We start from the raw sequence: 17389 nt of genomic DNA, 5'->3' as shown, positions 1-17389 counted from the left end.
TTTACAAAATAAATTAATATCTTGAGATTTAAAACAGAATCTCAGAATCACCAGTAAATTTGTAGTCACTAGCCAGGTCATTGCATCTACAGTACAGTAGGTTAAGAACATTGGTTTGGCCTAACTTTTTCTAGAGATACGTGTGTTTATATAAATTTGGTAACAATTTGCGGATATATCATAATAACAGACATTAGGCCAAAATACTGTACCTTACGACAGCTCTGCAAAGCTAAGGTGAATCTAGCACTAGTCTGCTATAAAAGGATGGTTTTAGTTTGCTTTTCTGAGTGGAACATCAGTGTCAGACCAAACTAAAATTGATATGGTTTCCTTCGTGCATAATATTTAGGCTTTCTAACTGTTTATATGGTAACTGTGTCTATTCTAGGTATGTCAAGAAGTCAAAGATATTCAACAGCTTTGTTTGTCATGGCTGCACTGCAATGATGTCGAATGGGGTGCCTTTGCCAATCTCAGTATTTGAGAAAGTGGTCAGATGCTGGGGCATACACTCTCACCCATCAGATGGGAACGTAAAATGGCGGTCCCAAGAGTAGTAATGGGAGCGAATTCACACCCCTGCCTTGTTATCCTCTGAACACTTATTTGAAAAGAGAAGGCTTGAAATAAGCCGGTGTTCATTCACGATCTAACACCGATCTATAGACCTCTCAAATATAAGCTACTGTGTAAGGCTTCCTGATCCTTGGGTCTCTAAACTAAACTAAGTCACAAGTCATGTGTATAGTACCAATTGTCAAGTCAAGTCACTAGTCATTTAGGTATTTAAGTCACACTCAATTCACAGGTATATAAACAAAATGGTGTCTCCGGTCAAAGCCATTGAATTGAGTCAACATCACTTTCACTTTGGGCTTCCCATCACTAAGTCTTCAAGCTTCTCTTGTAGTTTGTAAGTACTGTATGTATGACATCAAAGAAACAAGATCTTTCACTCATATTTGTTTCTTGTTGTTTTTGTTGAGTGAATTGTTCATCATGTAACAGGAAATAACTTAACCGGTATTGCATCACACAACCGCCACACGAGTGCAAAGATGTACATACTGTACATGGCAGTTTTGTTAACACAGCATCCATAGTATTTTATAAGAGACAAAATTCATAGCCTTACAATTTAACTGCTACACAAAATTTGAATCTCACTAAAATCATTCCCTGATGTAAGCATCTCTACTCTCTTTCTCACACTGACTATTTCATGTTTGCTAATAGTAGTTGTACCAGAGGTCATTGTCTTAAACTCCAAAAGTCACAAAGTAGGATTAATATTCGGCATAACTTTTCTTCTAATATAAGGTTGCGAATAAGTGGAACGGTTTTGCCTGAGAAAGTTGTACTTGCAAGTAGTGTCAATGGGTTTAAGAATGCTTTGGACAAGCACTTTAAGCATTGTAATCGGGTCTGAGTGTTTGTGTCTTCAGTTTTTTTTTTCTGTCCTATAGGGTCCTTGATGGGGACTTGAGTGTCCCTCCTGATCCTATTTTTCTACTAAACTAAACTAAACTTGCAACTTAGTTCGTATAAATTTGGTATTATTATTAAATACAAAATTTCTATAGCGCCCTATCCAATCAGAAATTGCTCTAAGGCGCTTTACAGTAAAATAAATACAAACATGATAAACAAATATATAAATCGATAATGTAAGGTATAAATAGGATAGAAAATTTTTTTTCTGACAATAAATTGTATAAAAAAGAAACTGCAAATGGGAAATCGAAAATTATACAAACAAATTCTTAAAATTTTAAATATATGTGAAAATTTTAATAGCGCTATAAATGCAAAATGGAAATGCGTTGTACAAATAATGTGACAATAATGGTTCTACTTTAAGTGTTCAATCTGTCGGTACTGAATGCAATTTAATGATATGAGTGTATTGCAGTTACTGTATACCCATCTCACCCACACACACATTCACTCCAACACAGAAAGCGAAACCCTCTATTCCTCCAAATAAATGCCATTGAGACAAAGTTTGACAATACTTAATGTGCAATAACCTGGGCAATGGATTTTACAGTTTCAGTGTTATAAAGTACTGTAGGCTTATACAGTATACATGCGAATACTTAAATTTCATTACTTCCTGTGTTCAGTGTGTTGTCCATCAATTAGATCACAGTTGTCCATCAAACATATACAGAGCTGTATACTGTATAGGCTACATACAGTGTTCATTTCCAGTGCAAAATTTGCTGGTCTGTATGTATGACAAATGCAGTGTTATTAAGTTCTTTATTGCTGACATGACGTGAGGTTCACTGTGTACAGTTCTATACTGTATACAACAAACAGAATCTCTGATATATTAGTTGACTCTCACTATAGTCTCTCAGCAGACCATGAAGGAATTGGATGTTGGAAAGGTATAACACAAAATGCAGAATTTTGTTTTAAAATATTTGTAAGAGAATTTATACAGAAAATGTTAACAATTATTTATGCATGTTTTTGGTGATGAGAGGTCAAATGGTGACAGTTAGTGAAACTTTAAATACATATCTGACAACCATACAGTACTAATATTATATAAAGGCTGATTTATATTATTCCTTGAACTGTGTTTCAAATCTTAATTTGTGTACCATGTGTTTACAGATGTTATAACGTTCACAGAAAACAACTTGGCAAGGTGACATCATACCGTACGATAATGATGATTAGTACATTGGTTAATTGCCAAGATCTATTGTCTAATTCATCAAACTTCGCTCTAATTCATCCCTGATGTTACTCATCCCTAGAGTAAAAACACAGACTTACGGCTTGAGAATGTTTGCATCCAGTGCACAGTGCCTGTGGAACTCACTTCCAGAACATATGAAAATGTGCAATACTGTGAACAGTTTCAAATTAGCACTCAAAACGTATCTCTTCACCAATGCATATATATGTTATAATTGTTATAATTTTGTTAAGCGCTACGAGAATTATTTCATAGTTTGTTTGGCGCTATATAAACATTATGTATTATTAAATATTATTATGATAAATTTATAATTCAGAGTTAAATGTGGAATAGTGGGCAATTCCCTTCTTCCATGGCTCATTTGTATATAAATAAATACTTCATAAAGATCTGTTTAAGGGCAGTTACTGAATCATGCACAAATGGTGAAACCCCAATAGGACAGCACAGCTATTTCTACGGCCCTATGAAGTATTGTTTCTGTTCATATTTTGTGAAGTGACGACTGACTTTGAATTTTTTGTGACGGACACACATACATGTTCAACATGTTGTGTTCATAAATTCAATTGGCTTTAAAACATTGTAACAAGTTTCCTTTCTTGTTTAATTTTTTTTTTCATTTTTTGATTTTTTTTGATAGTTTCTAGCCTGTTGTAATTTCTATGCTGATATTAAATATATATATGTTTGACAAAATATACGTCAAATTCAAAATGTAAATTTTCCATTAGTTACTTTATTTAGTCTACCAAAGTTTGCACTGCAGGAAACATCAAAAAGTCACTTTGTAGACACAGGCTTTCATTATAAAGGTTTTTAAATTAAAGGAAACAGCAAAACATTAATTAAAGAACATGTTCACATTCTCTGACACACAATTATCTGTATGGAGAATTTGATGGCCACTTTAAGGGAGAAATTGGACATGTATGGGCAACGTAAGTCAATCATGTTTATAGTACTGTGCAAAGATGCATGGAAAGAACAGATCGAAGAGGTGCCACATTTATAGCAAATATGAATAAACATGGTCAGAAGTTCTATTAAAGATGTACAATGGTACCCTTGTAGACTATATTGAATACCCTTGTAGACTATATTGAAAATTTTCGTAGACTACATTGATTACCCTTGTAGACTATATTGAATACCCTTGTAGACTATATTGAATACCCTTGTAGACTATATTGAATACCCTTGTAGACTATATTTAATACCCCTTGTAGACTATATTGAATACCCCTTGTAGACTATATTGAATACCCTTGTAGAATATATTGATTATCCTTGTAGACTATATTGAATACCCTTATAGAGTATATTGAATACCCTTGTAGACTATATTGAATACCCCTTGTAGACTATATTGAATACCCTTGTAGACTATATTGAATACCCTTGTAGACTATATTGAATACCCTTGTAGAGTATATTGAATATCCTTGTAGACTATATTGAATACCTTTGAAGACTATATTGAATATCCATGAAGACTATATGAATATCCTCGTAGACTATATTGAATAAACTTGTAGACTATATTGAATAAGCTTGTAGACTACATTGAATACCCATGTAGACTATATTGAATACCCTTGTAGACTATATTGAATACCCTTGTACAGGGTTCGGTTTCTTCCGGAAGAAACCTATTTCTTCCGGGGACGTGGAAGAAACTGGGAGAAACCTGTTTCTTCCGGGTTTCTTCCAGTTTCTTCCGGAAGAAACTGGAAGAAACCGGAAGAAACCGGAAGAAACTGTGAAAATTGGCATAAACGCAGCACAACCCACATACATGATAAAGAGACAAATAGTTTACCACCATCTGACTGAAATGCATACCATTGAAACCATCAAAATATGATTTTTTGGTTCCTTGCTGAAAGCAAAGGAACCTATGTATTCAGGTTGGCGTGTGTGTGTGTGTGTGTGTGTATGTGTGTGTGTGTGTGTGTGTGTGTGTGTGACGCTTAAGCTTGTATGCACGATAACTCAACAAGGGATTGACTGATCATGATCAAACTTGGTGGGTGGGTGGCCCATAGTGAGTAGATGAACCCTATTGTTTTTGGTGCCCACAAAGGTCACCAAAGGTCAGTTATGGTCCAAAAACCCAAAATACTAAAACTGCAATAACTCCCAGTGCCAATGTGCGACAAGGTTGATATTTTGGGACAAGTTGTGAACTGGTTAGGGCAATATTTTGAAACTTAACGGTCATGTGATCTGAGGTCACCAAAGGTCAATTAATGTTAAAAAACTAGTATTTTTGCGATAACTTGAGAACGAATTGTCCGTTAGGGTTGGGAGTTGCTTCAGTATAATCCAATTGTCGACCCACATCTGGGTGACCCTTGACCTCAATTTGACCTCTCGTGACCTTTTCATGTTTTGGGGATTTTTACAGTTTCGATGCTATTTTCAGATGTCAAAGGTACCTTCCGATCATAAATATCGATAGGTTGACCCCCGTGTGACCTTTGTGTGCGAACTTATATGGGGTCAAAGTTTTCGGTCAGAGTTAGGATGGCTGTACAGACTTATCGTGTTGATTTTTGGAATCAGCAGATCAAACTACATTTGAAACCAAGGTCAAAAGGTCAAAGGTCACATTAGAAAAAATGTGCTTAGTTTGGGAGAAAACGGGCGAAAAAGAAAATGTTTGGTTTTGATGCTAGATTTGGATATCAAAGGTACCTTCCGATCAAAAATGTCAATGGGTTGACACCCGGGTGACCTTTGTTTGTAAAGTTATACAAGGTCAAAGTTAATTTTCAGACATTTAATGCAATAACTCCCAGGGCCAAGGTGTAACAAGGTTGATATTTTGGGACAAGTTGCAAATGGTATAGAGGAATATTTTCAAACTTAACGGTCATGTGATCCGAGGTCATCAAAGGTCAATTAATGTTAAAAAACTAGTATTTTCGGTGAGAAAATGGGCAAAGAAAAAAATGTTTGAATTCTTACAGTTTTGATGCTATATTCACGTCTCAACAATCAAAAATGTCAATAGGTTTACCCCAGGTGACCTTTGTGTGTGAAGTTATATGAGGTCAAAGTAAATTTTCAGACATTTAGTGCAATAATTCCCAGTTCCAAGGTGTGACACGGTTGATATTTAGGGACAAGTTGCAAATGGTATAGGGGAATATTTTCAAATTTAACGGTCATGTGATCCGAGGTCACCAAAGGTCAATTAATGATAAAAAACTAGTATTTTTGCGATAACTTGAGAATGAATTGTCCGTTAGGGTTGGGAGTTGCTTCAATTTAATCCAATTGTCGACCCGCATCTGGGTGACCCTTGACCTCAATTTGACCTCTGGTGACCTTTTCATGTTTTGGGGATTTTTACAGTTTCGATGCTATTTTCAGATGTCAAAGGTACCTTCTGATCATAAATGTCAATGGGTTGACCCCCGTGTGACCTTCGTGTGCGGAGTTATACGAGGTCAAAGTTAATTTTCAGACATTTAATGCAATAACTCTCAGTTCCAAGGTGTGACACGGTTGATATTTTGGGACAAGTTGCAAATGGTATAGGGGAATATTCTCAAACTTAACGGTCATGTGATCCGAGGTCACCAAAGGTCAATTAATGATAAAAAACTAGTATTTTTGCGATAACTTGAGAACGAATTGTCCGTTAGGGTTGGGAGTTGCTTCAATCTAATCCAATTGTCGACCCGCATCTGGGTGACCCTTGACCTCAATTTGACCTCTGGTGACCTTTTCATGTTTTGGGGATTTTTACAGTTTCGATGCTATTTTCAGATGTCAAAGGTACCTTCTGATCATAAATGTCAATGGGTTGACCCCCGTGTGACCTTCGTGTGCGGAGTTATACGAGGTCAAAGTTAATTTTCAGACATTTAATGCAATAACTCTCAGTTCCAAGGTGTGACACGGTTGATATTTTGGGACAAGTTGCAAATGGTATAGGGGAATATTTTCAAACTTAATGGTCATGTGATCCGAGGTCACCAAAAATGTCAAAGGTACCTTCTGATCATAAATGTCAATAGGTTGACCCCCGTGTGACCTTCGTGTGCGAAGTTATACGAGGTCAAAGTTAAAAAATATTAATGAGGTCACGGGTCAAACGTGAAAAACTCCCAAGTTGCAATAACTTGGGGGCCAAAGCCATTAATGGTCATCACTTTACCTGGAATTTGAACATTGCCACTTAGGCTCATTTCACCAATGGTTATGAGAACAACTAACCAAAGTTCAGTAATCGTAAAAAAAAATTACGATAACTCGCATAACAATGGAATGCGGTCATTCCAAAATGCAGGTAGCACACTCCTGATGTGGTGGGACGGAATTTCAGAAAAATGAGGTAATTACATATGGGAACAAAGTTGAATTTTTCTGTTGTTGGCAGTATAAATGGCCTTTAATGAGGATACTTTATGCACTATAAAATGTATCAATAGTAGTTCTTGAATGAAGAAAAAAATAAAACGAAAGTGTTCAATTCCGTCCCACCACATTTTTGAACATATTTTTTTAATTTCCAAGGCGGAAAAAAATAATAATTTTTTTTAAACTCTCCAAACTATCAACTATGTATGCAACTGACACCTCTGAGTGGAGAAATAATAAATATTTTATCCTGGATAGACAGGGGGATAGTCCAACATTTTCGTGGTGGGACGGAAACAAGGTGTGGTGGGACGGAATTTTAAATGGAAGGCAGCTTCAAACAGCATGTCTGGTCCAAAATTTACCTCTGTCACTTAAGATTACAAACTTATTCAGACACCTTGAACACCCAACCTTAAAACAATGTGATTAATTGATGATACTTCAAAATTTTATGTATCTGGAGATTCCATACATACTGTACACATCACATCAGTTTTGAACCTCATGTGTCAAAACAACACATTTTGGGGTAATTGAGAATGGGTTTTTTATCATGCATAAATAAATCCAATCACTATTGAAATAGTCCTAGTTGTTCACCCTAGGTTTCTTTCTTGGCCCTTTTGGCTTTCCTAAACTATCCATTGTAGAACATGTGCTTTTGAATTGATATCATCTGCTGATGAACAATGATCCACGTGCACAAGAAATTGACTTTAAAGTCACGTTGTTATGGCACTCACATACTGAAGCATACAAGATAGAAGAGCTAGATTGCAAGAATAAAGGTAAGAATTCATTGCTTCTCAATAGTAATATATTAATTTACCTCCAGTTCATGGTTATAGGCAATTCAGACAATTTGATAGTGATAATTATGATTTAGCCTAGGCTGTTGCCTAACAGACTATGTTATATTGGAAAGGTTTAAAACAAAACTTATCATATAATGAGAGGTAGAAATGTGAAGCCTACAGTACTTATGCTAGGAAGCAAACCTGTTAGATGAAATATTACATATTTTGCTGGAGTTGTCTAGCCTGGCAAATTAATGTTTTAGCCTAAGCTGTAGCCTAACAGAATATGGTATGCTGCCTAAGCTGTTGCTATCTACCATACTAAGTTGGATTCTGAAACTTGTAGCCTACTTTGCAAAAAAAGTGAACCAAAACACAATGTAGGCTAGTTGAAATGTATTGTGCAGGAAGAGTATACTGTCTATGCCTAGCAATTATTCAACCTGTTCATAACTGCACATTATGAGGCCAACTCTCATGTCATATTGCATACAGTATGTAATACACAATTCACAGGATAGTGAAGCCAACTTATTCTTTCTTTCTATTCACATGTTGGTATATGGGGGAAGAAGACCACTATTGCTTCCTGGTCCCCCAACTTCTTAATAATTAAGCCAGAAATGTGTGTGGCTATACCCCCCACCCCCAGTCCCCTTTTCATGCATCCCGCTGGTAAGAATGTCCTTTTATCTCTCTTTGCAAAACAGATCAATATGGAAAATCCTGAGCCTCAAAAATAATGTGTCTGCTAGCAGATACATACATTATAGGAAGAAAAAGAAGGAGAGAATGGGGTGCTGACTGCTGAGGTATTTCAAGAATGGGAGTGGAGTAGGAAGAAAAGGCAAAGGGCCAACCAGAAAGCAAATAATCGAGCAGCGTACAAAGCATCCATTACATATGTTCGAAATAACTTTCCGACTGAATAAGTCCAAGATCTCATCGAGCATATTTAATATTTCACTCTGGACAGCATAAATTTCATTGTTGCTTATGAATTTCTTGTTAGAGAAAACATAATTGTTTATTGTTTTCGTACCTAATCAACAGCCTTTACATTGGAAAAAAATTCCGTCCCACCACATTCCGTCCCACCACATTGACACACTTTCGGTAAAATTAACACAATTCTTATGCGTGAAGTATAATTTCTGCCATTGTTTCCCTAATGGTAGAAGAATAGTCCACCTCCATTTCAGTGTTAATAATTACTATTATATTGTACTACTTTTGATAATAATTACATAAAGGTTACATGTACATGATTTCATGAGATTTATCATTCCGTCCCACCACGTCAATATATTTGTGTTACCATGGCAACATCTTCAAATTTGTGTCTGTTTTTTTTGTGTCTGGTTGCAGTCTGTGACTGACCTGTTTGTGTGGATATCCTGATTCCTTCATATATGCTACATATAAAGTGGTATTATTCAAAAGGTCTATCAAATTCCGTCCCACCACAATTACGGTAATTTTGGCTTTGGCCCTTGGCTACTATTTATTGGAATTTCGTCAAACTTGGTATGATGATATTGGTAGATAGTCTCCACACACTGATGTGTGTTGCAATTGATATCATGCATGTTTATAAGGGGGGGGGGGGGGGGGCCTAGCATTATTTCGTTATGAAAAGTTTGTATGCACAATAACTCAACAAGGGAATGACCAATCATTACCATACTTGGTGAGTGGGTGGCCAATAGTAAGTAGATTAACCCTGTTGATTTTGGTGCTCATATCATGAATATTAATGAGGTCATGGGGTCAAACGTGAAATACTCCAAATTGCAATTACTTGGCTACTATTACTAATGGGAATTTCGTCAAACTTGGTATGATGATAATGGTAGATAGTCTTCACACACTGATGTGTGTTGCAATTGATATCAGGGCTTAGCATTACTTTGGCAACAAAAGTTTGTGAGCATAAATTACTGTTGTTGTATTAGGGCTTTGTTAGAAATTTCCCTATGAATGGAACTAATGAACAGCAGCAAGGAACCATGAAATGTTTTCATTCTGGTTTTTGTTTTGATTATAATTTTGGGTTGTTTTTCTACACCAAAAGAAGTTGCTTATAGATCAAAATATGGAAGGACTACTTATCATCTCGCGATCCTCCCCATCAACCAGAATTGCATAACTGGCATACTGTATAGTATGAATGATTAACCTGGATTGGCCCATGCACTGAGGCTTCAGGAGTAGGATTGAAACCTATGGTCATAGTGGTCAATGTAATAGTAGTAATGAGTGTGCATTGTAGTAGGCCTACACTAGTTTCCAGGGAACACAGTTTTTAACTAAGAACTGGGCTATAATCAGGACCATTCTGGTCTGCAAAATATTGCTTGCCCATAGTTGTTCCCTGAATTGTCCAATGCTAGTAGCCTAGTACTATATTGTGTACAGTATATGCTGGAAGCAGGTCATGTGCTCCAAACCTAGATATAGACTACTGTACCTAGATGACACTATATTGCTTCTTGTCCATTTATTACATAGTTAGAAATCATTGCAGGTTGTTATGAAACTTTATCAACAGTTTTTCCCCAAAAACTGAGTTTCTTCCATTTTGTCCGGAAGAAACTGGAAGAAACCTATTTCTTCCGAGTGGAAAAAACCGCGGTTTATTCCGCGGTTTTTTCCACCCCCGGAAGAAACCTGCGAACCCTGCCCTTGTAGAATTTATTGATTATCCTTGTAGACTATATTGAATACCCTTGTAGACTATATTGAATACCCTTGTAGACTATACCCTTGTAGACTATATTGAATACCCTTGTAGACTACATTGAATACCCATTTAGACTATATTGAATACCCTTGAAGACTATATTGAATACCCATGAAGACTATATGAATATCCTCGTAGACTATATTGAATAAACTTGTAGACTATATTGAATAAGCTTGTAGACTACATTGAATACCCATGTAGACTATATTGAATACCCTTGTAGACTATGGAATACCCTTGTAGACTACATTGAATACCCTTGTAGACTATATTGAATACCCTTGTAGACTATATATATTGAAAACCCATAATTGTAGACTATATTGAATATCCTTGTAGACTACAGTGAATACCCTTGCAGACTACAGTACATGGAAATTTAGTTGAGAAGGGGAATTTTCATTTGGAATTGAAAAGTTTGTTTGATTTTAGTCTATACATGTATATATGTGTTTATAAATATAATTTATGTTAGTTAGAACTGTAAGTAACAATCTGCTAGATAACATGTTTTATGGTTAGTAGACTGGTCACCAAATCATCCAACATCATATAATGATAATGCACTTCCTTTGATAGGTACAGTGGTACAGCTCTAAATTAATTGATAATGTGTATGCTCAAACTATCTTAGTATCAAATTATCGTTTTAGGACAACATTAATGTAATCACGCAGGATGTCGTTGTGAATGAATTGCTTTGAATTTACGTAGCCTTTGTCTTACCAAATAATAATGATAACAAAAATATACATTAAATCTATAGTCTACGTGTTCAATTTTGCATAATGTTGACAATCATACCTACTTTGCAGACATATCAAAAAAATTATCATTTTAGGACAACATTAATGTAATCACGCAGGATGTTGTTGTAAATGAATTGCTTTGAATTTACGTAGCCTTTGTCTTACAAAATAATAATGATAACAAAAATATACATTACAGTTACATCTATAGTCTACGTGTTCAATATTGAATAATGTTGACAATCATACCTACTGTGCAGACATTTCAATTGACAGTTTGCTTTAAAATACTTTTTCAGATTCATAAAAACTTTTGGTTTATCATATAAATGTCAAAATTAAAGTACTTAATAAGTTGTTTTGGATTTCTGCTAGAAAACAAATCTTTACAGTTGACATCTGAGCAGTAGACATTGCTGAAACTCCACAACACCATGAATGTTCAACAAAATGGATTTCAGAGAAATTTTGACTCTATCACCATGGAAACAGTCCATTTTACGGCCTTTAAGAAAGGATGGGCACATGTTACCATGTTTCATTGAAAAATATTGTGATATTTTGCCCGTTTTGTGGGTTTGTTTGCTCATGACTTTTCATCGTGAAATATGATAGTTTATTTTCGTGTATAAAATTTGGTTAGGCTGTGTGGCTTCTATGAAGGCAGGTATAGTAGGTCACATGATCGGAGGAAGGTCAAATTAGTTTAACATCCATATATGAGTCCAGGATACACATCTCAAATGACAGGAAGGTGTGGTGCTTTCAACTGAGTAATATTTCATTTTCACAGTCTGAGAACTTCCTGACACATATCTAAACACTGAGAAACCCATGCATGGTTTACAATTACATATTTCCATGATCAACTTTGTACAGTATCAAGTAGCTCTATAAACCAGTATATAGTATCGTACAGCGCATGCTGTTATATTGTGATGATGCGGAATTTTATTATCTCTTCTTATTCATAATATTTTGATTTTTTGACTTTAATTCACACGCTCTCATGAGCATGTAAAGTTCCCTTGAACTTACACTGTGTGTACATACATACACAGGTAGGCTTTGTGATATCAATAAAGATCTACATTTACCTCTTACAAAGTCTGTAACTTTTAGTGTAAAATTTCCCTCAAGTTGAACCGATATATATCTTCAATCTGGTGTCTGTATTTTTTGCTGAAAGTTTACATACATTTACATTTCCTCTCACTTACTCCATAAAGATCTTAACTTTCCCTTGACCATATTTTTACGGTACTTAGCTATGATCTGAAAGTTGTCACAGCAGCAGTAATCAGTTAACCTACATACTTCCTCACCTTCTATCTGTCTCCATACAAAGTTCATACTGCACAACCTGCTGTGTCTGACAAATGCTATGCAAAGGGGGCAAGTTGCTATACCAAGTTGGCAAGATGCGATACAAGTGCAATGATTTATAACAGTTCCGTATGACCAGGAACCATTGTATTCTTATAAGAGTCAACGTTCAGAGCCTACAATTCTGCTACACAAAAATGTCAAACTAGTCCCCTGCTATTAGTGCTGAGCCTATGGTAAGTCCTGTGACTGGTACAGGTAACGCTTTTCCGCGAATTCGCGGAATATCTGTGACTTCTTTTCTACCTCGGGGACAAAAACTATTATCCTAACACACAGCATATGCAAACTGGAGCCTATACCGCAATTTTTGCAAAGTTCTGTGTTTTTTTTATACCCCAGGCTCATCCCTGAATGCCTTTCTCTTTCTCCTCTATGACTCAAAAAGTCTGGAATTCTTACAGTTTGTTTGATGTCTAAGCGCTGGATAATATTTGACATTTATTGTGTTTTTCCCTGACCTGTCTCTAATCTACTACAGCACTTTCCCAATGGAAGCAAAAACTTTCACTCCTGAAGCTTGATATGTCTAGAGGACCTTAATCCCCCCCCCCTTCGCCTCCCTCTACATTCGGATTTCGAACATGAATGTACTGCCGAAATCTTCGGCTTCTAACAACCCTCCTATCCAGGAACTGAAAACCTGCTTGTAACAGCTACCAAAAAGGAAAGTTTAATTAATAGGCTTCAAGTACTTATATTGAGTGATGTAAACTACTAATAAAAGTTTTTGTTGGATAACGAAGTCCAAGTTAGTAATAAAAGTTCTGTAATTCTAGACACTTTGGGTGGTTGAATGAAAAGTAGGTTCATATCTATTTACTTCTCAAAGTGACTTGTCATTAAGGGTGTCGTTAAAGGCCGTCATTAAGTAACTTGTCGTTAAGGGTGCACTACAGTGCTTCAAAAGCTAACCAATGCATTCTAGACACAGTCGAGTTAGAGTGCTACAGTAATGTATTGATGGGACAGGTAAGCACGCTGGGCACTTATGTAAATATCCAACACCTGATCAGTCTTGGGAAGTGTAAATGTAACCATGTCCACAGTACAGCAATGTAATTGTATCGCTTTGGATGTATTGTAATGGTAGCCAAGTACAGTTCTTAGTCTATAGATACTGTATATATAGTGGTACAAACTGAAAGTAATATCTTACCTCACCTTGTACTTCCGTCGTCATATTCTGTTGTGATGCTGACATGAGTTTTAGTGCTGGTGCTAGAGCTAGTGCTAGGCTGGAGCTAGAACTAGTGCTGGTGCTAGAGTTAGAGCTAGTGCTAGAGTTAGAGCTAGTGCTAGAGCTAGTGCTAGGCTAGTGCTTGTGCTAGAGCTAGTGCTAGGCTAGTGCTAGGCTAGTGCTAGAGCTAGTGCTAGAGCTAGTGCTAGAGCTAGTGCTAGAGCTTGCGCTAGAGCTAGTGGTGGTGCTAGAACTGGTAGTGCTGGTGCTAGAACTGGTGTTAGACCTGGTGCTGGTGTTAGACCTGGTGCTGGTGTTAGACCTGGTGGTTGGTGCTAGACCTGGTGTTGGTGCTAGTTCCTATATTGTATCCTTGTCAATGTTTTATATTACAAAATATATGTTGGTCATGTAATGTAAACAGTATTTAAACACCCAAAAACAAAACAAGGATTACAAGTTAGATAATTTCTGATACTTCCAACTCAAATCTCTAGTAATTTATGGTTAATTGCACGACTTGTAACTTGGTCAATACCCAGTGACTTAATTGAATAAATCCTATTAAACCTGCATCAGAAAATGTAATCTTGTCAGGGTATATCAATTTTCTACAAAATTTGGTAATTTATTCCTAGCTGTACCATTTGCAGGTTATTGTGAACAAACAAGTACTGTGTACGCAGTGGAATCGTGACATAAAACTGTAAATTAAGGAACGATCATCGATCATCGTGTGGGTTTGCTTTAAACTTACAGTATATTCCATAAGTAACGTCCTGTGCGACGGAGTGTAATATGATGATATTGCAAAATACACAATCATACAGTTATCAAATATTTATGATTACACATAAACATACAATTACATATTTGTTGGTGGTAGCTTTTGGTGGTGTGCCATAATATTTATTGTACTGTACATATGGACTGACCTATCCTGTATTTTATTGTAATATAACGAACTAGATTAATACTGTAATGTCCTAGGGTACACTACTGTACAGTCTGTAAATAACAATTACATACATACATGTACATATAGGTAGCTTTTAGTGGTGTGAAACCCGCTGGACTGTACTACAGCTTTACTGTACACTGCGCTGGAATTGTATTTTGCTGGACTGTACTGTGTAACTTTGCACTGTATTAGACAGTATTGCACTGTTTTGCTCTGTACTTTACTCTGCTGGACTGTTCTCTTTTGTACCGTGTACTGCAACTGTACTGTGTACTGAACTGTTCTGTACTTCATTGTACTGTAATAACATGATATATTGTATCGTACTATACATTTACTCTATGACACACTACAACTGTACCTTACTGTACTGTATCAACCATAGTGAGACCCACTGTACGTCAATGTATCTATGCAGTCACTTGTTATGTACAGGCCTGAGTTAGTAACCATAAACAATATTTGTTAACTTCAGTACAACTTGTTGTTGCAAAAAAGTACTTGCACCCTAATAAAAAGCGATATTGTTAGATATAGGATTGGATTGTAAAGACCACACCTCCCTGTCTATAATCACCTGATGGCGGTGTCCAATTACCTGGAGCTATTGTTCTCTAGATCTGCTGTCATACTGTATGGTTTAATTGTAGCTGAACTGTATTGTTCTTCATGATCTAGGGTTGTCACGATACATACCAATGAACTTGTACCCAGTCTACCAGTGACTGTGTACAGTCTAGAGTAGCTTGTGCATTGTGTATATGTATTTAGATTCTCCTGCAAGCGGGAACTCGTGAAGAAGCCTCATTGGTTTATCAAAGCCGCAAGCTGACCGAAGTCAGTCTCTTGTTCAACTTGGAAACAGCAATATTCAATGGCATTTAGTGGCATTCAATTAGTGGCATTTAGAGGCATTTAGTGGCATTTAGTCATTAAATAGCCTGAATTTCAAGGTCAGTGCCTGTCCCCCCCTCCCCCTTCCCCCACTTCTCCCTCCCTCTCCTTGCACAATCTTAAACCTATGTAGGATTACCTGATTAATGATGTAACAGTTAACTGAGTTAAGCTAGCAGTAAGTTTCAAAACGTAATCCACTTGCTGCGTGGTGAGAATAAAGTTAATGCTGCGTTAAATCTCTTATGATTATTCTTCCCACATGTTATCACTTTTAATCTCCCTTACTCTAATCAATACATTGTGACCAACCTTCTACCTGCCATCGCTAGGCTGCTATATATTATATTACATCTCACAGTTGGTCAATTGCCCAGACTACTCCACACTCATTAGCGTCTTCCTGGTTGTAACAGGGATATGACAGCCATTCAACGTACTGTAGGAGATGGTTGAAATGTGCTGCAGAGCTCAACTATAGTATAAATGGACTTTGAAGTTCATTCAATAAATGTTTTCCATCTGGAATATTCTGTTCCAGAAGTTTTTGGAAGATTTGTTGACATTTTAATGTAAAGTTGCCTTGATACTTTGAAAGTTACATGTATGTTTTTTTTTCTTCTGTGTTGTTATACATACAATTAAAGTATCTGTAGAAAGAATTCAGTGAAGGGACCTTGGTGACAGACTCTGACACCTTTTCAACCACTGAAGGTTTTAAGTCTAGTTTAAAGCTGTGATGAAATTATCCTGTGTCATTTTGTCTAAGAATGTATATGCATTAACTTGAAAAAGTCACAAAAAATAATAACCCCTAAAAAACACTAAAAAACAAACAGATTTACAATTAGAAATATCAAAGAGGCAAATGGAAATATGAAATAATAATTAAAAAGATTTTTTTTTTAAATTCTTACCTACGCTGCAAATATGCATGGTTGTATGTGACGCAGGTACAGTACACCTTGGCTTGTAAACACAACAAGCAAATGGTGTACTGTTTATAACTTCCCTGTTGAGCCACAGTACTGGGTACTACAAGAACCCCACTGTTCGTTGTGGAGGTCAGTTCTGGTTTGAATGGTACCAGGTGTCAAATTCTGAAAAGATATTATAATCGTGTTTAATTCTAATTGGAAACAATTAATTTAGATGGACTTTTAATCTCGGCATATATAGATACACAAGCCATAATGCGGACAGGAAGCACATGCAGCCAGGTATGAATACTACATTACAAGTAGTAAACAGTACAGAAGAAACCACATAACAGCCAGGTATATACATAATACATTACAGGTAGATATATACATAGTACATCATACAGGTAGATATATACATAGTACATCATACAGGTAGATATATACATAGTACATTACAGGTAGATATATACATAGTACATTACAGGTAGATATAGTCATAGTACATTACAGGTAGATATATACATAGAACATTATAGGTAGATCTACATAATAAATGTTACAGGTAGATACATAGTACATCTCACAGGTAGATATATACATAAAAAGTACATTACAGCCAGGTATATATTATACATAGTACATGTTACAGCCAGA

At 36.1% G+C, this 17389-nt stretch overlaps 1 protein-coding gene and 1 long non-coding RNA gene across 14 annotated transcripts in view; one reads left to right on the top strand and one right to left on the bottom strand.

The window, feature by feature from the left end:
• LOC139985251 (arf-GAP with SH3 domain, ANK repeat and PH domain-containing protein 2-like) overlaps nt 1-17389 on the top strand; it is a 136304-nt gene that overhangs the window by 26884 nt on the left and 92031 nt on the right. The window lies entirely within an intron of this gene.
• LOC139954612 (uncharacterized) lies at nt 4642-6856 on the bottom strand. Its single transcript, XR_011788132.1, has 2 exons — nt 5106-6856; nt 4642-4951 (listed from the first exon to the last, which is right to left on the bottom strand). It is a non-coding gene; the product is annotated as an uncharacterized lncRNA (long non-coding RNA).

This window comes from Apostichopus japonicus, chromosome 17 (genome assembly GCF_037975245.1).
Source record: "Apostichopus japonicus isolate 1M-3 chromosome 17, ASM3797524v1, whole genome shotgun sequence".
Taxonomy (NCBI): domain Eukaryota; kingdom Metazoa; phylum Echinodermata; class Holothuroidea; order Aspidochirotida; family Stichopodidae; genus Apostichopus; species Apostichopus japonicus.
Note: the sequence above shows the minus strand (reverse complement) of the source record. Positions and strands in the feature narration are given on the sequence as shown.